Source organism: Osmerus eperlanus, chromosome 3 (genome assembly GCF_963692335.1).
Source record: "Osmerus eperlanus chromosome 3, fOsmEpe2.1, whole genome shotgun sequence".
In the NCBI taxonomy this organism is placed as follows: domain Eukaryota; kingdom Metazoa; phylum Chordata; class Actinopteri; order Osmeriformes; family Osmeridae; genus Osmerus; species Osmerus eperlanus.
This window is the reverse complement of record NC_085020.1, coordinates 8,369,898-8,379,998: the sequence shown is the minus strand read 5'-3', so window position 1 is coordinate 8,379,998 and position 10,101 is coordinate 8,369,898. Positions and strand designations below refer to the sequence as shown.

Sequence of the window (10,101 nt, the reverse complement as noted above, 5' to 3'; positions counted from 1 at the left end):
GGTCTGAATTTATAGATTTGCCATCATTGCTTATAAAATCAATTCAATATAGATTGACTTTATCAAAAAGATCTTCATCGGTGTGATTGTGCCAGTCATAAACCCCCAGCTTCCTGCTAGTCCTCAGCCCCAGACCCCACTCTGAGCTCAAGGATGTGGCTTGGCTCGTTAATCATTTAGAGGAAGCAATTTGCAGAGCACCTGTCCCAAGCAGGAGGCTATTGGGGATTTCAATGTGAGTGGGACTGCAGACCTAATGGATGAGAGCAGAGCTCGTTCTTAGAAATATTGCTTTCTTTGGACTGTCTGATGAGTTGACCGGGGTACGGGCAATTTTCTCCAGAAGTGGCTCTGTGTTCAGTCATTTGGACCAGGTGTCAGAAGCCTGTGATTTTCAGGTGAAGAGTGTGCTTAGTTTAGGTAGGTATACTGATGGTGATTAATGTGTTGTGCAGCTTTTTTTCTGACCAAGGTCTTGTAATCTCTACTCTTAAAAAACAGTAAATGCAGTCAGAGGCTAGATGAGACACAAGGACATGAGGTGGTTGAATATTCAAACAAATGTATTCTGTCAATGAAATGACTGTGAATGCTGTAATCTATTCAATAGATGGTCTCTGGATTTTGGTTTCTGCCATTAGGATTTACGGTGATACCCCATTGCCTGCTTGTGTATGGTCTTTACTCCAGAAATCCAACTCAGCAGAGCAGGTGTCTGAGTCATGAATGAAAATGTTTGTCTCCCAGGTGCCAACTCTGGCCAGAACATCTGTCCCCACTGGACAGTGGACGAGTAGTTCTGTTTACGATGCCGCTGTGCCAGCCTGAGAAGGCGAAACAACAGTGTTCACTAACTCCTGTCACTCAAAAAGTTTTTGATCACAATGATGGGTGTCAGACAGTTTCCCATTGGTCAGTTTGAGGCTTGTCTGTCAATATGTTTGTTTTTTGAAGCTTTGACACCCCGAGCTGGATGTGCATATGAAGAATGAAAGTTTAATGAAAGCAGTGTGACTCCATGTTTTTCAGTGTGAATAAATTAAGGACAATGTATATATATTACTTTACATACTGTAGAAAAAGAAAGACATGCATAAGAAACAGACTGCCTTTGCATGATTCCTAAAACTGAGAGTTTGACAGGTTGCATCATAAATCGGATTTCCTGTTTGAAGATGAGTGTGGTGAAAAGGCTTTCTAGTCAGAACTGAAGGATTTCCTTCCAATGTAGACAGACCAGGATCGGCTCCAAGGGGGGGCATTGAAATCCCCCCAAATGGAATGCTGTGCCCCCCCCCCCCCCCCCCATTATTTTAGTGATACGTTTCCATAACAGCTATATATAAAATGCCCACTTGTGGAAACCAAATGCCCCCCCATCTGATTCATTCTGGAGCCGAGCCTGACACAGACAATTATCTTCATTATGAAGTCTTACTGTATGACCAGGGAGTGGAGAAACATCTTCATGCCTTTATGAAATCACATATATTTTGTTACCATACTGTATATTCCCCCTAGGCTGTACTTGGTTATTTCCAATTACAGTGCTTACTGAGAATGGGAGAGAAATGGCGCAATAAATGTTCGTAATGTGATATGTTCCAGTCCCAAAGCTAAAGTTTCCCTTTCTTCTTTTTAGTTCATCTATTTCGGGTAGCTTCAGGAAGGACTTAGATGGCATGGTAAGAGAAGAAAGGATGGAGGGTTTTCAGACAAGGCAATGTAACAGGAGACAAAAGGGTGAGAAAATGAGCTCATAACCAAGGCCTTTGCTTCAACTGTAAGACTGAAACAAGTTACATTTTACAGTGTCAGGCTTTACATTTAATGGTCAAATTCAGGAATGGACGGCAACACCACGAAAATCGACTTACTCAAGCAAAAGATGTAAGTGAAATGTAAGTGACACACTTAACAAACGGCATTATTTGTGTAAATGTCACACAATAACAGCATGATTCAGACAAAACAGGAGGATTTAAAATGGTGTTTGTCTGCAATACCAAGTAGATACTGTGGAGCCAGTTGAGGCTGATAAATGGATTATTGATGCTGGTTAATGCTTTGAAATCTGAACGTTTACTAAATTCTCAGTCATGTCTCAAGAGACATGGGTTCTTTCCCCTCATCTTTTTATCTCTTTGCTTCCCAGCTACAGGTCTACTTGTCACCTTGAGCAGACAAACAGAAGACATTAGTGGGGGTTATTTAGAATTGGGAGAAAAAAAAAATGTTTATCATTATCATTATTTTATCTATTATGGTATTTTCAATGCCAGTGTTAAAAGACACAATACATCAAATGTGTTTTTTGTATACTGCGACCAGAAAATTATTATCATTCTTTGCTGTTTGTGCCATTTTGTCAGCAACAGCTTAATGCAGTGAATAGTGAGTGTATTCTGTGTTTATGTCACTACTAATATTTTAGGGAATGATGCCCGGGCAATTGAAATGGTCATCTTGGTGATTTTGTTGTGTTGTCGTCAGGGACACTCTTTATCAGGGAAGTTGGACCAATCATCTCTCACCCAGACAGCAAAGCAAGACAATCCTAATTCATAAGGCAATTGCAGTCATCATCAATCTCATGCAGCACTGATGCCTGAAATGTTTTTGTGTTATTTGCAAAACCTATTGGAATTCCAATGCAACCTTTTGTCAAAGTGAAGGCCAGGATGAAAATATATCTCAAGCATTCTAGCTAGTGGGTTTATATAAGACATTTGGATGGCAAAGGAAATGGTAAATTTAGTCAAATTCCTGGCAATGGTGTTAAGCATGTGGTGATGTTTTCACTCTATTTAATCTCTACTGCCAAAGAACAGTACAACTTGCAACTGGAAATGGTTCCTAAAAGACACCTACAAAGTTGCAAACGATTTAAAAGGTCAAAAGGAATAAGGCTGTTGGTATGTAAACTTCAGATCCAGTGCCGTAAATCAGACCAAAAACCGCACAATGTAAGTGCAATAAAAGTACTGTTAATCTGGATCATCAGGAAATAAAAATCAGCTGTCTCTCTACTCCATACAATGTGTTACACAGTCCTCAGCCTGGGCTCCTACAGTGTAAACTAAAAGAGGAAGGAATTAGTTGAAGAGGTCGGGGGTTCAAGGGTAAGGGTGCTGGACCTGGCAAACATCCCTTAGTCAAGTCATGCTCCATGGTCTCAGAGTCTCTTTACTGACCAGGTCATTCAAAACATTCCCAAGAGATACAGACCTCAGCACCAGCACTGCGACCTGACCACCGAAGATAAGGACAAACGAGCCTGCAGGAGAGAAGAAAATAGCATTACCCTCACAAGGGCGAACATGAGAAAGATGCTGGCTCCTGAGTGTTGGGCTAAGAAGCAGAAGCACTGACCCTGTGATCTTTCCTCCCCCCTCCTCCCCCCAGAACAAACATTTGCTGGAGAAGAGGATAATTCTAAAGATAGTTTATCAGGTTTTTTTTCTGTTTCTCTATTGCGCTGTAAAGTGCAACGAGCCAACAAACTGTTTTAAATGCCATATTTAATTTGATTCACAGGTTCAAATCAATGACTTTCATAAGTGAAAATGAATAGACTCTGGCTGAAGGACTGCTACAGTAACTGGTCTACCTTGTGAAAAAAGCGGTATAGTTTGAAATATATACATGTTGGTGTATTTCAATTAGCAAAGCTTAGTGATCGCTGCCCACCATTTCAAAACATTCTCTTCAAACAAAATGTTTGAAAGGTTGAATCGCCGTGAGCATGCTCAAGGGCACAACAATCCCTGCAGATAAAATATTTCCCCGGTTGCGCTTCCCGAATACCATTACATTGGGATGGCTTCTTCTGAAAAGCTAAAACATAATGTCAAAGCCAAAGAGTGTGCTGAGCAAGGACAGTGGCAAATTGTAGTCCTTGAAGAATGGGTCAGGTAAAATCCTATGTGATAGAATTAGATTATGTAGAAGACTAATTGACACACATGACAGACATTATGTTGCAACACACTTAACAGTGTTAGAGGATATCAGCGTTCAGAGTGAGTTAACTTGCAGTTACTGTATGTTGTCAGGTTGCCAGTGTGGACTCCTTACACAGACTGAAAACAGATAAGACTTGAAAATGAACACTCCCCCACCCCCTCTCTCCAATGATCACTGGACATCGTTTTTAAGCACTTCTAAAAGTTTTAAAAAGAAAGAGTTGACAATAACATTAACATGGTAGTTCAGTACTGTGAACCAGTTCAGAAGCAGTCTAAAGCAGTAAAGTCTAAAGCAGTCTAAAGCAGCCGATGACGTGCTTCCATTCTAAAGCGATTTCATGCAATTGTGTCCTGCAGTTGATTTGAATTGGGCTTTTAACTACATACACTCACAGCTGGGCAGCTCTGCTTACAAAATGGCAACATGTGATTGGCATCTATTCATTCTCTCCCATGCCGGAACAGCCTGAATCACAGTCAATCATTGACCCATTCATACTTATGGAGCCAGGATGTGATGGGAGGGATTAGCACTCTCTGTCACAGCCTTGTTTACATTTCCAAATCCACATTCAGAAGCCAATAGAAACTGCTTCAATTGTGCCAGCTACTAATCATTGCTTAACATTTCTGCTTCTATTCAGATACTTTCATTTCATGTTTTTTTCCCCCCTCCGTTTCCTCAAGAGCCAAAGGAAGCACCAGAAGCTGATTCATTGTTGGAGGGAAATTTTGCCCAAATAAAAGCACAATAAAATACACGAAGACATCCCAATGTCCTTGGTAAGACACATTATGATTATGCTAAAAAAAACAATGTCTACAGCAATAAAACCTCTACTGCCACTAACTCCTCATTCAATACTGACGGATACTCTTCCTTTTAAGAAGCAAAAATAGTTCTGGTGGGCTAATATGAGTGCATGCGTACTATGTTTGCAAGAAGTTTTGTCACTATGCTTTCCTCACTTGAGCCTCTTTTAACCAAGAGCCCAGGGATGAAGATCAAATCAGGAGACACAAGAGTGCTGATAAACATTTTGACATTTACACATTGTAATAATTAACACATAGCCTTGTTAATCCTTTATAAATGTTTATATGCAAAAGGAAATAATGCACAGGGACAACTATGCCAAATATTCAACTCAAATATGGCCGAATTCAGGAAGATTTGTAGCTCACGCATGCACGTCTTGCACTTAAAAGTCACCCTTGTGTTTTAATTATTTATTCAACTTTAGGTCACCGTAGCGACATTATGTTCCTTAAAAACATGGGGAAAAGGTTGCAGTGTGTATTGCACCATTAAACAAGTCGATACAACGATTCAGTAGAGACATTGTTTACAAAGCAACAGTGAAGATTATGTTTTCGTTTGTTTTCTTTGTCTCATTGTACTGTGGAATCTCATCAGCATGTGTAGCAATTGTCTGTTTGCTTGATGAGTGCATCCCATTGCACCTCTAGAATTAAAAATCAACTGGAGCATGAAATAAACAAAAAAACTGGGTGCAAGATGGTTTATTCTCTACAGTGATTACCGGAGAAGGAAATGTAGCATTCATAATAACATAGTTGGTGCTATTACACATGACTTTCAAATCTATTCCACAGGCAATACGGTATATCGCATTGCTGGAAAAACAACAATGAAACACAGTTGATAGTCCTACTGTCTGTAACCAAAAAAGAATCAATAACTTGTGAATAAGATTTGATGGTTTTGTTCCAATCTGATTTGATTGAGAAACATTGATAATTCAACCTCTCACATGAATTGTCACACTACATTTGGGACATTACACTGTTCATATGGCTCAAAAATGAACATAACAATTAATGAAATATGTGAAAAAGTCTACCAGTATTTCAAAGGTTACTGGGAACAAAGTTGGACCTCAAACAAACAAACAAACAAAAGATCAAGCAGAGTTGAAGTTGCCTCAGAGTTGTCATATCCTTTCATACAAATTAATTCAGATAACATCTTCCCAATGGATGCTGTACTACATACAAACTGCCTCTGGAACTCTGTATGCAAGTCCCACTACTCAGAAGTTGTTGTTGCTGGCTTTGTCAAATCTCATAAGATCAGTAGAGCTCTATCAATTCAGCATTCTCTGTCTGCATATTTCTCTGAAGTGGTTTTGGATATACAAAGAACTATACACACCATAGGTTGCACAAGATCGATGAATGTCACCTTGCTGTCTCATTGATACAGCAACCTTTTCAGTGACCTTGAGCGTTAGCTAATAGGGTGAAAGGTCATGAATCATCATCATTTTTAATCCTGTTATGTACGAATGTTCAACCTTGGATAACTCAATGCTTTCTGAAAAATGACATCAAATATGAAGGGCAGCAAAGTGCCTGTCATTGTTTTTGGAGGGAGATGGGGGTCAAACTCCACCCCTTTATGCTAGATAACGATGCAATATTTTGCCCCAGCAAGGCTCTGTGCCACTTCAATGATTCCAAACAATAAAAAATGGTTATGTGCTCCAGGGCTTGTCTAGTCCTAAAGTGCATAGACGTTCTGATCTTGGGCAAATCAAGTTCTCATGAACTCTGGTTGTGTCACACTGCACACGTCGTTGTTGGTAATGACTCACTTGAGGATTAATACACGGGCTGGGCAGCCACTACAAACTCACTCATCTTGCTTGGATCTATAAGGTTACAGAAAGTGAAAAAAAAAGTAATCTCCAGTTAACAAAGGCACACCACACCAGAAAGCTCTTGGTGATTATGGAAAATTGCTATAAATTAAAGGCAATTTTCACAATGTGAGACACTTTTCTGAGACAAGATTTTTCTCTTGACGGGATAGAAAATCATTCTGGGCTCCAAGTATACTAGGGACGGTTTGACGAGCAGAGCCAGGAAGAGAGAGAAGACAGAATGACAGTTCCTAACAAGAGCAAATCTGGACAGTTACTGAAACACAAGAAAACAACTTGGTGGTGAGGTCATAATGCGTACAACAATCTCCTCTCTCACAAGGATCTGGCTCCACTATGTCACTGCATTCACCGGTCTCACTAGTGTAATCACAGTACATTTAATTATTTTAATTGATAAATATTTGTATTTATTTCAACAGAACTACTTTGCACATTCTGTATGATTATAAATTAATTTATATGTCTCACAAATGTCTACATCTTTAATGCATTGTCACTTTTCACGATGACATTGAACGTAAACAAATGCTGAGGAACTTTCTTTATTCAGGCATGCTACTGAACCTGTAGCTTAAGGTTAGACATTAAAACATAGGTTAAGGTAAGATTTAGGGTTCACATCAATACTTCCAGTAAAAACATTGAAGGTGCACACTGTAGGAATAGTCACGTAAGGGTATTAAGTTCTAGGATTAGGGTTAGGCCATATAAGTAATTCCAAAAGTGTAAGAAGGCACAATATAGGTGAGAGGTGTAAGGGTTAAGTGGATGTTGTAAAGGGGCAGTAAATGTTGCCAAAACAACTGAAGGGTGCCCAAATAAAATCCAATCTTCTCCAAACCAAGTTTCCTTTGTGTGATGACTTGTACCACTAAACTGTAATGAATTGTAACTATATAGCAATTGTTCTGTTATTACAATGTTCTTATTATGGGGATTGCTGTGTAGTTACATGGTAGTTATTATAACCTTAATGTGAAGTGTTGTCTGCAGTTCTCAAGCTGGCAGAGTGTATTTATAATGGAAATGTTCCACACAAAAAAACAGGCATTTCTCTGTCCACTGCCTTAAAGTTAGTGGTAATCTCTCTATTGTGTGACCAGCTAGTCCTCCACAATTAAACTGGGTTCCCTCCCCTGAGCTCTGATACTAAGAGAAAAGAGGTTTACACTCATATCGGTAATTATTTACACTTTATTGCTTTAGATTTATGAATTATTATAAATCTGATGGTGTCTCTTATAATCCAGCCACAGGCTCTTTAAATCAAGCTGACAGACTTATTATTGGCCCCTGGCAGAAGAGGCAGTCTTGCATTGAAGTTTGCCATCCGTGATGTGGGAAGAGAAATATTGCCCCATACTCCTTTTGGTGAGGAGTTGTTCAATGTAATGACATTCTCAAACACAGCTGTTAACTGTTTCCTCACATCTGTCATGTAGTGTTTTGGACTAAACATTGATTTAGTGTGAGTATCAATCTTATCCTCTTTTGCTTTGATTATGTATTGTTTTCTATTTTGCAATGCAGAATTTACTTATGTAGTATATACTTTTATCTGGTGACATACAGGGGCAACCTCTTGTTCTGCAGCTAAATGCTTAATCAATACGTTAAACCAATACGGAGCCAATGAGGGAAGTAAAAAAGAAGAAAAAAAACATATATATATACATATAAAGCTGTGGGTGGACAAGTTGAGAACTAAGTCTCAGCATGGCTTGAATTTCTCCCTTAACCACCTCCTCCAATTTTTTCAGCATGAAACCACTTCATGTGCAGATACAGATCCTTCAAGTCAATCTCTCTCTCTTTCTGTGTTTTTCTCTCTCTCATGGACACACTTAAAAGACGTTACCTTGTCGTCTCACAGTTAGTATTACAAAAAGTGTACATTTAGAGCATACAGTCATTCTTGAAACAACTGTTTAAGTGCTGTCATGCTTCTCTGGACATAACAAACTGATAAAACAATCAAATACCTTTCAATATAAGTGTCCATTTCCTCTCAAAGAAATATACTGTGTCAAGCAATGCTTCATCTCAAATGTCAACTTTACCTCAAAATCCCCTTCTATCATCCAGAAAATATTTTTAAATGTTCCATGAATCTTGTAGAGACTAAAAATACTTTTCTGAGAGGGTTTTTTCTCTGACTGTGAGTTTGTTCTGAAAATGTCACAGAGCCACATAATGTGTGATGCTACAGTGAATATATAAAATATAGATAGATTTCAACATGTTGATTTAGATTATAAAACATGCTCACGTTATCAACAATTCTTATCAATACACTCAATAACACTTTTATAGACTTATTGTGCTTTGAGCTGGGCCTCACATTTGAACTGATTCCATCACACTATAGTCATTTTGAGTTTGCATGCCTTGCAATACAGTATGTTCTCTGGAAAACAGACCATCCACATTTCCCATTTGAAAATGAAGCACTGAAATGGTTAATGATGTTTTATGATGCAGAAGATTTGTTTTTCCAAGAATGATTCACTTTGTGAAAAACTCTGGTAATGTCTGATTTCTTCTGTACTCTTACTATGTGCTGTCACTGTTGTCCCCCCACCTTTGTCCCACCGTGAACATTTAAAAAAAGAAAATGAAAGAAAGAAGAAGAAAAAAAGAAAGGAAAATGGCTGACCTTGTTCCACAGGTCAGCCATTTTGTAAAAGGTACTCTAAACTAATGCTGATGTGTCGAAAGTTGTGGCCACAATCCCATTTGAGCGCTCACTGGGACTTTGCAGTGAATGCATTTCAATCTGCTTGAGATCACATTAGGCAGCCCCCTGTTATCGACTCATCTAAAGACTTTACTTTCTCATCTAATTAGGACTGATGCTTTTTTAATAGCGCAACACTTAGGTCGACTTATTTCATAAGTGGGTTTCCGGTACATCTTGAGGGAACAGTGTTCCGCACCACAGTACAATTGAGCCCCATTCCAATCTAAATAATGTTTTAGTAAAACACCAATTGGGCATTGGATGTATTGGATTGTATTATTGTCACGTTATTGAGTGTAGAGCATGGTTCCCTGCAGTGACCAGAGGGGTCTGCTGTAACTACAGTCCATCTCCATACTCCAAGGCACAGTACGATACGATACGATGAACTTTATTGTCCCGCTCAGGGAAATTTGTCTTGGTCTCTGTGGTGCGTCATAAATGCCTTGACAGTCACAATAACAACAAACAATACATCCTCAGCCAAACATTATCAACAGTTACATAACAGTATTGCACATATCCCATAACATAACACATACATACACCTCATAATAATACATGCTAAAAGATCACCGTAATAAAGGCACTATAAAAATTATTACATAGATTTCATCCTCAAGCAGCATTGAGAAATTTTATGGAAGTTGGAACAAATGAGTTCTTAAAACGGTTGAGTTTGCAACTCAAACAGTGTTTGAGT

The 10,101-nt window shown here is 38.8% G+C and overlaps 1 protein-coding gene across 1 annotated transcript in view; it reads left to right on the top strand.

The window, feature by feature from the left end:
- Positions 1-1,157: 1,157 nt before the first annotated feature.
- Positions 1,158-10,101, top strand: part of LOC134017416 (eIF5-mimic protein 2-A-like) — a 206,182-nt gene continuing 197,238 nt past the window's right edge. The window contains exon 1 of the mRNA XM_062456985.1: positions 1,158-1,165. The gene's annotated coding sequence lies outside the window, so the exon portion shown is untranslated. The remainder of the gene's footprint in view (positions 1,166-10,101) is intronic.